The sequence below is a fragment of the Arachis hypogaea genome, chromosome 5 (assembly GCF_003086295.3).
Source record: "Arachis hypogaea cultivar Tifrunner chromosome 5, arahy.Tifrunner.gnm2.J5K5, whole genome shotgun sequence".
Lineage (NCBI taxonomy): Eukaryota > Viridiplantae > Streptophyta > Magnoliopsida > Fabales > Fabaceae > Arachis > Arachis hypogaea.
This window is the reverse complement of record NC_092040.1, coordinates 60,277,956-60,288,803: the sequence shown is the minus strand read 5'-3', so window position 1 is coordinate 60,288,803 and position 10,848 is coordinate 60,277,956. Positions and strand designations below refer to the sequence as shown.

Genomic DNA, 10,848 nt, shown 5'->3' with positions numbered 1-10,848 from the left:
CTTCAAAGGAGAAGAACACATGGCAGCTGAAAACAACAATGCCAACAATGCAAGGAAGGTGCTGGGTGACTTTACTGCACCTACTCCCGATTTCTATGGGAGAAGCATCTCTATCCCTGCCCTTGGAGCAAACAACTTTGAGCTTAAGCCTCAATTAGTTTCTCTAATGCAACAGAATTGCAAGTTCCATGGACTTCCACTGGAAGATCCTCATCAGTTTTTAGCTGAGTTCTTGCAAATCTGTGACACAGTCAAGACTAATGGGGTTGACCCTGAGGTCTACAGACTTATGCTATTCCCTTTTGCTGTAAGAGACAGAGCTAGGACATGGTTGGACTCTCAACCTAAAGAAAGCCTGGACTCTTGGGAAAAGCTAGTCAATGCCTTCTTGGCAAAGTTCTTTCCACCTCAAAAATTGAGTAAGCTTAGAGTGGAAGTCCAAACCTTCAGACAGAAGGAAGGAGAATCCCTCTATGAAGCTTGGGAAAGATACAAACAATTAATCAGAAAATGTCCCTCTGACATGCTTTCTGAATGGAGCATCATAAGCATTTTCTATGATGGTCTCTCTGAACTGTCCAAAATGTCTTTGGATAGCTCTGCTGGAGGATCTCTTCATCTGAAGAAGACGCCTACTGAAGCTCAAGAACTGATTGAAATGGTTGCAAATAACCAATTCATGTACACTTCTGAAAGGAATCCTGTGAACAATGGGACTAGTCAGAAGAAAGGAGTTCTTGAGATTGACACTCTGAATGCCATTTTGGCTCAGAATAAAATATTGACCCAACAAGTCAATATGATTTCTCAAAGTCTGTCTGGAATGCAAAATGCACCAAGCAGTACTAAGGAAGCTTCATCTGAGGAAGAAGCTTATGATCTTGAGAATCCTTCAATGGAAGAGGTGAATTACATGGGAGAATCCTATGGAAACACCTATAACCCTTCATGGAGAAATCATCCAAATTTTTCATGGAAGGATCAACAGAGACCTCAACAAGGTTTCAACAATAACAATGGTGGAAGAAACAGGTTTAGCAATAGCAAGCCTTTTCCATCATCTTCTCAGCAACAGACAGAAAGTTCTAAGCAGAATACCTCTGACTTAGCAACCATGGTCTCTGATCTAATCAAAACCACTCAAAGTTTCATGACTGAAACTAGGTCTTCCATTAGAAACTTGGAAGGACAAGTGGGTCAGCTGAGCAAGAAAATTACTGAACTCCCTCCTAGTACTCTCCCAAGCAATACAGAAGAAAATCCAAAAGGAGAGTGCAAGGCCATCAACATGGCCGAATTTTGGGAGGAAGAGGAGGCAGTGAACGCCACTGAGGAAGGCCTCACTGGACGTCCACTGACCTCCAATGAGTTCCCCAATGAGGAAGCATGGGAATCTGAGGCTCAAATTGAGACCATAGAGATTCCATTGGACTTACTTCTGCCATTCATGAGCTCTGATGAGTATTCTTCCTCTGAAGAGGATGAGTATGTCACTGAGGAGCAAGTTGCTAAATACCTTGGAGCAATCATGAAGCTAAATGACAAGTTATTTGGAAATAAGACTTAGGAGGATGAATCCCCTTTGCTCACCAAGGAACTGGATGACTTGTCTATGCAGAAACTGCCTCAAAAGAGACAGGATCCTGGGAAGTTTTCAATACCTTGTCCCATAGGCACCATGACCTTCAAGAGGGCCTTGTGTGACTTAGGGTCAAGTGTAAACCTCATGCCTCTCTCTGTAATGGAGAAGTTAGGAATCTCTGAGGTGCAAGCTGCAAAAATCTCACTAGAGATGGCAGACAACTCAAGAAAACAAGCCCATGGACTTGTAGAGGATGTTCTGGTTAAAGTTGAAAACCATTACATCCCTACTGATTTCATAGTCCTAGAGACTGGGAAGTGCATGGATGAATCCATCATCCTTGGCAGACCCTTCCTAGCCACAGCAAAGGCTGTGATTGATGTTGATAGAGGAGAGTTGATCATTCAAGTGAATGAAGAATCCTTAGTGTTTAAGGCTCAAGGATATCCCTCTGTCATCATGGAGAGGAAGCATGAAGAGCTTCTCTCAAAACAGAGCCAAACAGAGCCCCCACAATCAAACTCTAAGTTTGGTGTTGGGAGGCCACAACCAAACTCTAAGTTTGGTGTTGAACCCCCACATTCAAACTCTAAGTTTGGTGTTGGGAGGTTCCAACATGGCTCTGAATATATGTGAGGCTCCATGAGAGTCCTCTGTCAAGCTAATGACATTAAAGAAGCGCTTGTTGGGAGGCAACCCAATGTTTTATAATTAACTATTTTCTTTGTTATTTTATATTTTTTGTAGGTTGATGATCATAAGAAGTCACAAAATCAATGAAAAAAGCAAAAACAGAATGAAAAACAGGAAGAAAAACAGCACACCCTGGAGGACGCACTCACTGGCGTTTAAACGCCAGTGAGGTTAGCTGTTGGGCGTTTAACGCCCAGTCTGGCACCATTCTGGGCGTTTAACGCCAGAAAGGGGCACCAGACTGGCGTTAAACGCCAGAAATGGGCAAGAAGCTGGCGTTAAACACCAAAAATGGGCACCAGCCCGGCGTTTAACGCCAGAATTGGCACAAAACGTGTTTTTTCTTGCTATTTGGTGCAGGGATGACTTTTCCTTGACACCTCAGGATCTGTGGACCCCACAGGATCCCCACCTACCCTACCACTCACATCCATCATTCTTAAAACCCCACCTACCTCTCCATTCAAATTCAAACCACTTTCCCACCCAAACCCCCCCATACATGACCGAACCCTCATCCCTTCCCCTCTCCTATATATACCCTCCTTCACTCCTTCATTTTCACACAACATACACACCACTTCTCCCCTTCTTGGCCGAAAACAAAAGCCATTCCCTTTCCCCTCATTTCTTCTTCTTCTACTCTCTTCTTTCTTCTTTTGCTCGAGGACGAGCAAACCTTTTAAGTTTGGTGTGGTAAAAGCATTGCTTTTTGTTTTTCCATAACCATTTATGGCATCTAAGGCCGGAGAAACCCCTAGAAAGAGGAAAGGGAAGGCAAAAGCTTCCACCTCCGAGTCATGGGAGATGGAGAGATTCATCTCAAGGGTGCATCAAGAGCACTTCTATGAAGTTGTGGCTTTGAAGAAGGTGATCCCCGAGGTCCCTTTTTCACTCAAAAAGGGTGAATATCCGGAGATCCAACATGAGATCCGAAGAAGAGGTTGGGAAGTTCTTACCAACCCCATTCAACAAGTCAGAATCTTGATGGTTCAAGAGTTCTATGCCAATGCATGGATCACCAAGAACCATGATCAAAGTGTGAACCCGAATCCAAAGAATTATCTTACTATGGTTCGGGGGAAATACTTGGATTTTAGTCCGGAAAGTGTGAGGGTGGCGTTCAACTTGCCCATGATGCAAGGAGATGAACATCCTTACACTAGAAGGGTCAACTTTGATCAAAGGTTGGACCAAGTCCTCACGATCATATGTGAAGAGGGCGCCCAATGGAAGAGAGATTCAAGAGGGAAGCCGGTTCAATTGAGAAGGCATGACCTCAAGCCCATCACTAAGAAGAGGATGGAGCACACAAGAGACCCCACTCATCATGAGATCCCTGAGATTCCTCAAGGGATGCACTTTCCTCCACAAAACTATTGGGAGCAACTAAACACCTCCCTAGGAGAATTGAGTTCCAACATGGGACAACTAAGGGTGGAGCATCAAGAACACTCCATCATCCTCCATGAAATTAGAGAAGACCAAAGAATCATGAGGGAGGAGCAACAAAGACAAGGAAGAGACATTGAGGAGCTCAAGCACTCCATAGGATCTTCAAGAGGAAGAAAGAGCCGCCATCACTAAGGTGGACCCGTTCCTTAATTTCCTTGTTCTTTGTTCTTCTGTTTTTCGAATTTTATGCTTATGTTTATCCATGTTTGTGTCTTGTGATCATTAGTGTCTATGCCTTAAAGTTATGAATGTCCTATGAATCCATCACCATTCTTGAATAAAAACGTGCTTAATTGAAAAAGAAAAAGAATTGCATGAATTTTGAATTTTATAAACAGTTTAATTATTGTGATGTGGTGGCATTACTTTTGCCTTCTGAATGTATGCTTAAACAGTGCATATTTATCTTGAATTTGTGGTTCATGAATGTTGGCTCTTGAAAGAATGATGAAAAAGGAGACATGTTACTGAGGATCTGAAAAATCATTACAATGATTCTTGAAGCAAGAAAAAGCATTACTATTCAAAAAAAAAATAGAAAAAAAAATAGAGAAAAGAAAGAAATAAAGTTGTGATCCAAGGCAATAAGAGTGTGCTTAAGAACCCTGGACACCTCTAATTGGGGACTCTAGCAAAGCTGAGTCACAATCTGAAAAGGTTCACCCAATTATGTGTCTGTGGCATGTATGTATCCGGTGGTAATACTGGAAGACAGAGTGCTTTGGGCCACAGCCAAGACTCAATAAATAGCTATGTTCAAGAATCATCATACTCTACTAGGAGAATCAATAACACTATCTGGATTCTAAGTTCCTAAAGAAGCCAATCATTCTGAATTCCAAAGGATAGAGTGAGATGCCAAAACTATTCAGAGGCAAAAAGCTAAAAGCCCCGCTCATCTAATTAATACTGATCTTCATAGATGTTTTTGGAATTCATTGCATATTCTCTTCTTTTTATCTTATTTGATTTACAGTTGCTTGAGGACAAGCAACAATTTAAGTTTGGTGTTGTGATGAGCGGATAATTTGTATGCTTTTTGGCATTGTTTTTAGTATGTTTTTAGTATGATCTAGTTAGTTTTTAGTATATTTTTATTAGTTTTTAGTTAAAATTCACTTTTCTGGACTTTACTATGAGTTTGTGTGTTTTTCTGTGTTTTCAGGTATTTTCTGGCTGAAATTGAGGGACCTGAGCAAAAATCTGATTCAGAGACTGAAAAGGACTGCAGATGCTGTTGGATTCTGACCTCCCTGCACTCGAAGTGAATTTTCTGGAGCTACAGAAGCCCAATTGGCGCGCTCTCAACGGCGTTGGAAAGTAGACATCCTGGGCTTTCCAGCAATATATGATAGTCCATACTTTGCCCAAGATTTGATGGCCCAAACCGGCGTTCAAAGTCACCCTCAGGAATTCCAGCGTTAAACGCCGGAACTGGCACCCAAATGGGAGTTAAACGCCCAAACTGGCACTAAAGCTGGCGTTTAACTCCAAGAAGAGTCTCTACACGAAAATGCTTCATTGCTCAGCCCAAGCACACACCAAGTGGGCCCGGAAGTGGATTTTTATGTCATTTACTCATCTCTGTAAACCTTAGGCTACTAGTTTTCTATAAGTAGGACCTTTTACTATTGTATTTTCATCTTTGGATTTCTTTTGATCCTTTGATCATCTTTGGACGTCTAGTTCTTAGATCATTGGGAGGCTGGCCTCACGGCCATGCCTAGACCTTGTTCTTATGTATTTTCAACGGTGGAGTTTCTACACACCATAGATTAAGGTGTGGAGCTCTGCTGTACCTCGAGTATTAATGCAATTACTATTGTTCTTCCATTCAATTCCGCTTGTTCTTGTTCTAAGATATCACTTGTTCTTCAACTTGATGAATGTGATGATTTGTGACACTCATCATCATTCTCACCTATGAACGTGTGACTGACAACCACCTCCGTTCTACCTTCGATTGGGTGAATATCTCTTGGATTCCTGATTGCACGATGCATGGTTGATCGCCTGACAACCGAGTGCTCGCCTGACAACCGAGCCAACCATTCCGTGAGATCAGAGTCTTCGTGGTATAGGCTAGAACTGATGGCGGCATTCAAGAGAATCCGGAAGGTCTAACCTTGTCTGTGGTATTCTGAGTAGGATTCGATGATTGAATGACTGTGACGTGCTTCAAACTCCTAGCAGGCGGGGCGTTAGTGACAGACGCAAAAGAATCGATGGATTCTATTCCGGCCTGACCGAGAACCGACAGATGATTATCCATGCTGTGACAAAGCATAGGCAACGTTTTCACTGAGAGGATGGGAGGTAGCCACTGACAACGGTGAAACCCTACATAAGCTTGCCATGGAAAGGAGTAAGAAGGATTGGATGAAGACAGTAGGAAAGCAGAGAGACGGAAGGGAAGGCATCTTCATGCGCTTATCTGAAGTTCCTACCAATGAATTACATAAGTACCTCTATCTTTATCTTTATGTTTTTATGCGTTCATCACCATATCCATCTGAGTTTGCCTGACTAAGATTTACAAGATGACCATAGCTTGCTTCATAGTAACAATCTCCGTGGGATCGACCCTTACTCGCGTAAGGTTTATTACTTGGACGACCCAGTGCACTTGCTGGTTAGTTGTGCGAAGTTGTGTAATGCCATGGTATTGAACACCAAGTTTTTGGGGTTCATGACCGGGGATTATGAGAGTTGTGAAAAGTATTGTTCACAATTTCGCGCTATCACTCTATCTTCTGAATCTCTACTTTCCTACTGTCTTCTTCTTCATGCACGCAAGGCTCCTTCCATGGCAAGATGTATGTAGGGTTTCACTGTTGTCAATGGCTACCTCCCATCCTCTTTGTGAAAATGTTCAATGCACGCTGTCACAGCACGACTAATCATCTGTCGGTTCTCAATCAGGTTGGAATAGAATCCAGTGATTCTTTTGCGTCTGTCACTAACGCCCAGCCCTCAGGAGTTTGAAGCTCGTCACAGTCATTCAATCCTTGAATCCTACTCAGAATACCACAGACAAAGTTTAGACCTTCCGGATTCTCTTGAATGCCGCCATCAATTCTAGCTTATACCACGAAGATTCTGATTAAGGAATCCAAGAGATATTCACTCAATCTAAAGTAGAACGGAGGTGGTTGTCAAGCACACGTTCATAGGTGAGAATGATGATGAGTGTCACGGATCATCACATTCATCAAGTTGAGGAACAAGTGATATCTTAGAATAGAAGCAAGCATGATTGAATGAAAAACAGTAGTAATTGCATTAATCCATCAAGACACAGCAGAGCTCCTCACCCCCAACCATGCGGTTTAGAGACTCATGCCGTAGAAGATACAATAAGAAACGTGTAATGTGTCATCAGATAAAGATACAATGTCAAAATATCCTATTTATAGTGAACTAGTAACCTAGGATATACAGAAATGAGTAAATGACGTAAAAATCCACTTCTGGGGTCCACTTGGTGTGTGCTTGGGCTGAGCATTGAAGCTTTCATGTGTAGAGACTTTTCCTAGAGTTAAACGCCAGCTTTTGTGCTAGTTTGGGCGTTTAACTCCAATTTTTGTGCCAGTTCCGGCGTTAAACGCCGGGAATTCTGAAGCTGATTTGCAACGCCGGTTTGGGCCATCAAATCTCGAGAAAAGTATGAACTATTACACATTGCTGGAAAGCCCAAGATGTCTACTTTCCAAAGCAATTTAGAGCGCGCTAATTGGGCTTATGTAGCTCCAGAAAATCCACTTCGCGTCCAGGGAGGTCAGAATCCAACAGCATCTACAGTCCTTTTTCAGCCTCTGAATCAGATTTTTGCTCAGGTCCCTCAATTTCAGCCAGAAATTACTTGAAATCACAGAAAAACACAAAAACTCATACTAAAGCCCAGAAAGGTGAATTTTAAATAAAAACTAATAAAAACATACTAAAAACTAACTAAAATGTACTAAAAACATACTAAAAACAACGCCAAAAGCGTATAAATTATCTGCTCATCACAACACCAAACTTAAATTGTTGCTTGTCCCCAAGCAACTGAAAATCAAATAGGATAAAAGAAGAGAACATACTATAGACTCCAAAATATCAATGAAACTTAGCTCTAATTAGATGAGCGGGACTAGTAGCTTTTTGCTGCTGAACAGTTTTGACATCTCATTTTATCCTTTGAAGTTTAGAATGATTGGCATCTATAGGAACTCAAAATTCAGATAGTGTTATTGATTCTCCTAGTTAAGTATGATGATTCTTGAACATAGCTACTTTATAAGTCTTGGTTGTGGCCCAAAGCACTCTGTCTTCCAGTATTACCACCAGATACATACATGCCACAGACACATAACTTGGTGAACCTTTTTAGATTGTGACTCAGCTTTGCTAGAGTCCCTAATAGAGGTGTCTAGGGTTCTTAAGCACACTCTTGGATCACTTTTTTTTTGAATTCACTGCTTTTTCTTGCTTCAAGAATCAATTTGATAATTTTTCAGATCCTCAATAACATTTCTCCTTTTTCATCATTCTTTCAAGAGCCAACAAGTTTAACATTCTTTAATCAACAAATTCAAAAGACATATGCACTGTTCAAGCATTCATTCAGAAAACAAAAAGTATTGTCACCACATCAAACTAATTCAACTAGTTTCAGAGATAAATTCGAAATCCTGTACTTCTTGTTCTTTTGTGATTAAAGCATTTTTCATTTAAGAGAGGTGATGGATTCATAGGACATTCATAGCTTTAAGACATGAACCTTGAATTTTATTAATCATGAATTAAGAACAAGACTCAAAAATAAATATAAGATAAGACTAATAGTAATAGAAAAGTATAAATTAAATGACTCTAAAATAGACTCCTAATGATAGAGGTTATCACAGAGTTAGGACTCAACAACCTTGATTTTGAGAAGTGGATGCTCCCTCAACTTGTGGGGTATTTGACCCTTCAAGGGAGAGCTTCCGGCGCTTCATCTCCTGTAGCTCACGCCCCTACTTCTCTTGTTCCTTCAGTAATTTGCAGAGCATGCAGTTTTGATTCTGCTGTTCTTCCTTAATTTGTTCCATAGTTTCTTGCAGCTTGGCAACAGATGCTTCTAGGCTGGTTGATGAGCGGATAATTTATAAGCTTTTTGGCATTGTTTTTAGTATGTTTTTAGTATGTTTTAGTTAGTTTTTATTAAATTTTTATTAGTTTTTAGTTAAAATTCACTTTTCTGGACTTTACTATGAGTTTGTGTATTTTTCTGTGATTTTGGGTATTTTCTGGCTGAAATTGAGGGACCTGAGCAAAAATCTGATTCAGAGGCTGAAAAGGACTACAGATGCTGTTGGATTCTGACCTTCCTGCACTCGAAGTGAATGTTCTGGAGCTACAGAAGGCCAATTGGCGCGCTCTCAATGGCGTTGGAAAGTAGACATCCTGGGCTTTCCAGCAATATATAATAGTCCATACTTTGCCCGAGATTTAATGGCCCAAACCGGCGTTCCAAATCAGCTCAAAACTGCCCGGCGTTAAACGCCGAAACTGGCACAAGAATGGAAGTTAAACGCCCAAACTGGCACAAAAGCTGGCGTTTAACTCCAAGAAGAGTCTCTACACGAAAATGCTTCAATGCTCAACCCAAGCACACACCAAGTGGGCCCGGAAGTGGATTTTTATGTAATTTACTCATCTTTGTAAACCCTAGGCTACTAGTTCTCTACAAATAGGACCTTTTACTATTGTATTTTCATCTTTGGACGTCTAGTTCTTAGATCATGGGAGGCTGGCCATTCGGCCATGCCTAGACCTTGTTCTTATGTATTTTCAACGGTGGAGTTTCTACACACCATAGATTAAGGTGTGGAGCTCTGCTGTACCTCGAGTATTAATGCAATTACTATTGTTCTTCTATTCAATTCGGCTTATTCTTGTTCTAAGATATCACTTGTTCTTCAACTTGATAAATGTGATGATCCGTGACACTCATCATCATTCTCACCTATGAACGTGTGCCTGACAACCACCTCCGTTCTACCTTAGATTGAGTGGATATCTCTTAGATCCCTTAATCGGAATCTTCGTGGTATAAGCTAGAATTGATGGCGGCATTAAAGAGAATTCGGAAGGTATAAACCTTGTCTGTGGTATTCTGAGTAGGATTCAATGATTGAATGACTGTGACGAGCTTCAAACTCCTGAAGACTGGGCGTTAGTGACAGACGCAAAAGAATCAATGGATTCTATTCCAACCTAATTGAGAACCGACAGATGATTAGCCGTGCTGTGACAGGGTGCGTTGAACATTTCACTGAGAGGATGGGATTGTAGCCACTGACAACGGTGATGCCCAACATACAGCTTGCATTGGAAAGGAGTAAGAAGGATTGGATGAAGACAGTAGGAAAGCAGAGAGACGGAAGGGACAAAGCATCTTCATACGCTTATCTGAAATTCTCACCAATGAATTACATAAGTATCTCTATCTTTATTTTATGCTTTATTCATAAATCATCTATAACCATTTGAATCTCCCTGACTGAGATTTACAAGATGACCATAGCTTGCTTCATACCAACAATCTCCGTGGGATCGACCCTTACTCGCGTAAGGTTTATTACTTGGACGACCCAGTGCACTTGCTGGTTAGATGTGCGAAGTTGTGATAAAGAATTGAGATTGCAATTGAGCGTACCATGTTGATGGCGCCATTGATGATCACAATTTCGTGCACCAAGTTTTTGGTGCCGTTGCCGGGGATTGTTTGAGTTTGGACAATTGACGGTTCATCTTGTTGCTTAGATTAGGTATTTTTCAGAATTCTTGAGAATGAATTCTAGTGTTTCAAGGTGATGTTCTTATCATCACCAAAGCTGATTGATCTTCATCAATTTAGCTCTTGAATGCAATGTCCTGCTGAAGCTTGGCTAGCCATGTCTAATTCCTTTAGACTGAAGCTTTAGACTAACAATGCATGATTCCTGGAATTCTCATTAAGAATTTTGATATCTTTATTTTCTTTTCCACTTAATTTTCGAAAAAAAAAAACCAAAAATATGTTATGTTTCTTATTGAGACACTAGTCTCATTTTAAGTTTGGTGTCAATTGCATATTTCTATTCTTC

General features: G+C 40.9%; 1 non-coding gene across 1 annotated transcript; it reads right to left on the bottom strand.

Annotated features, from left to right (window-relative positions):
- Positions 1 to 421: 421 nt before the first annotated feature.
- LOC112804526 (small nucleolar RNA R71) lies at positions 422 to 529 on the bottom strand. The gene has a single exon (XR_003203138.1). It is a non-coding gene; the product is annotated as a small nucleolar RNA R71 (small nucleolar RNA).
- Between the last annotated feature and the right edge of the window lie 10,319 nt (positions 530 to 10,848).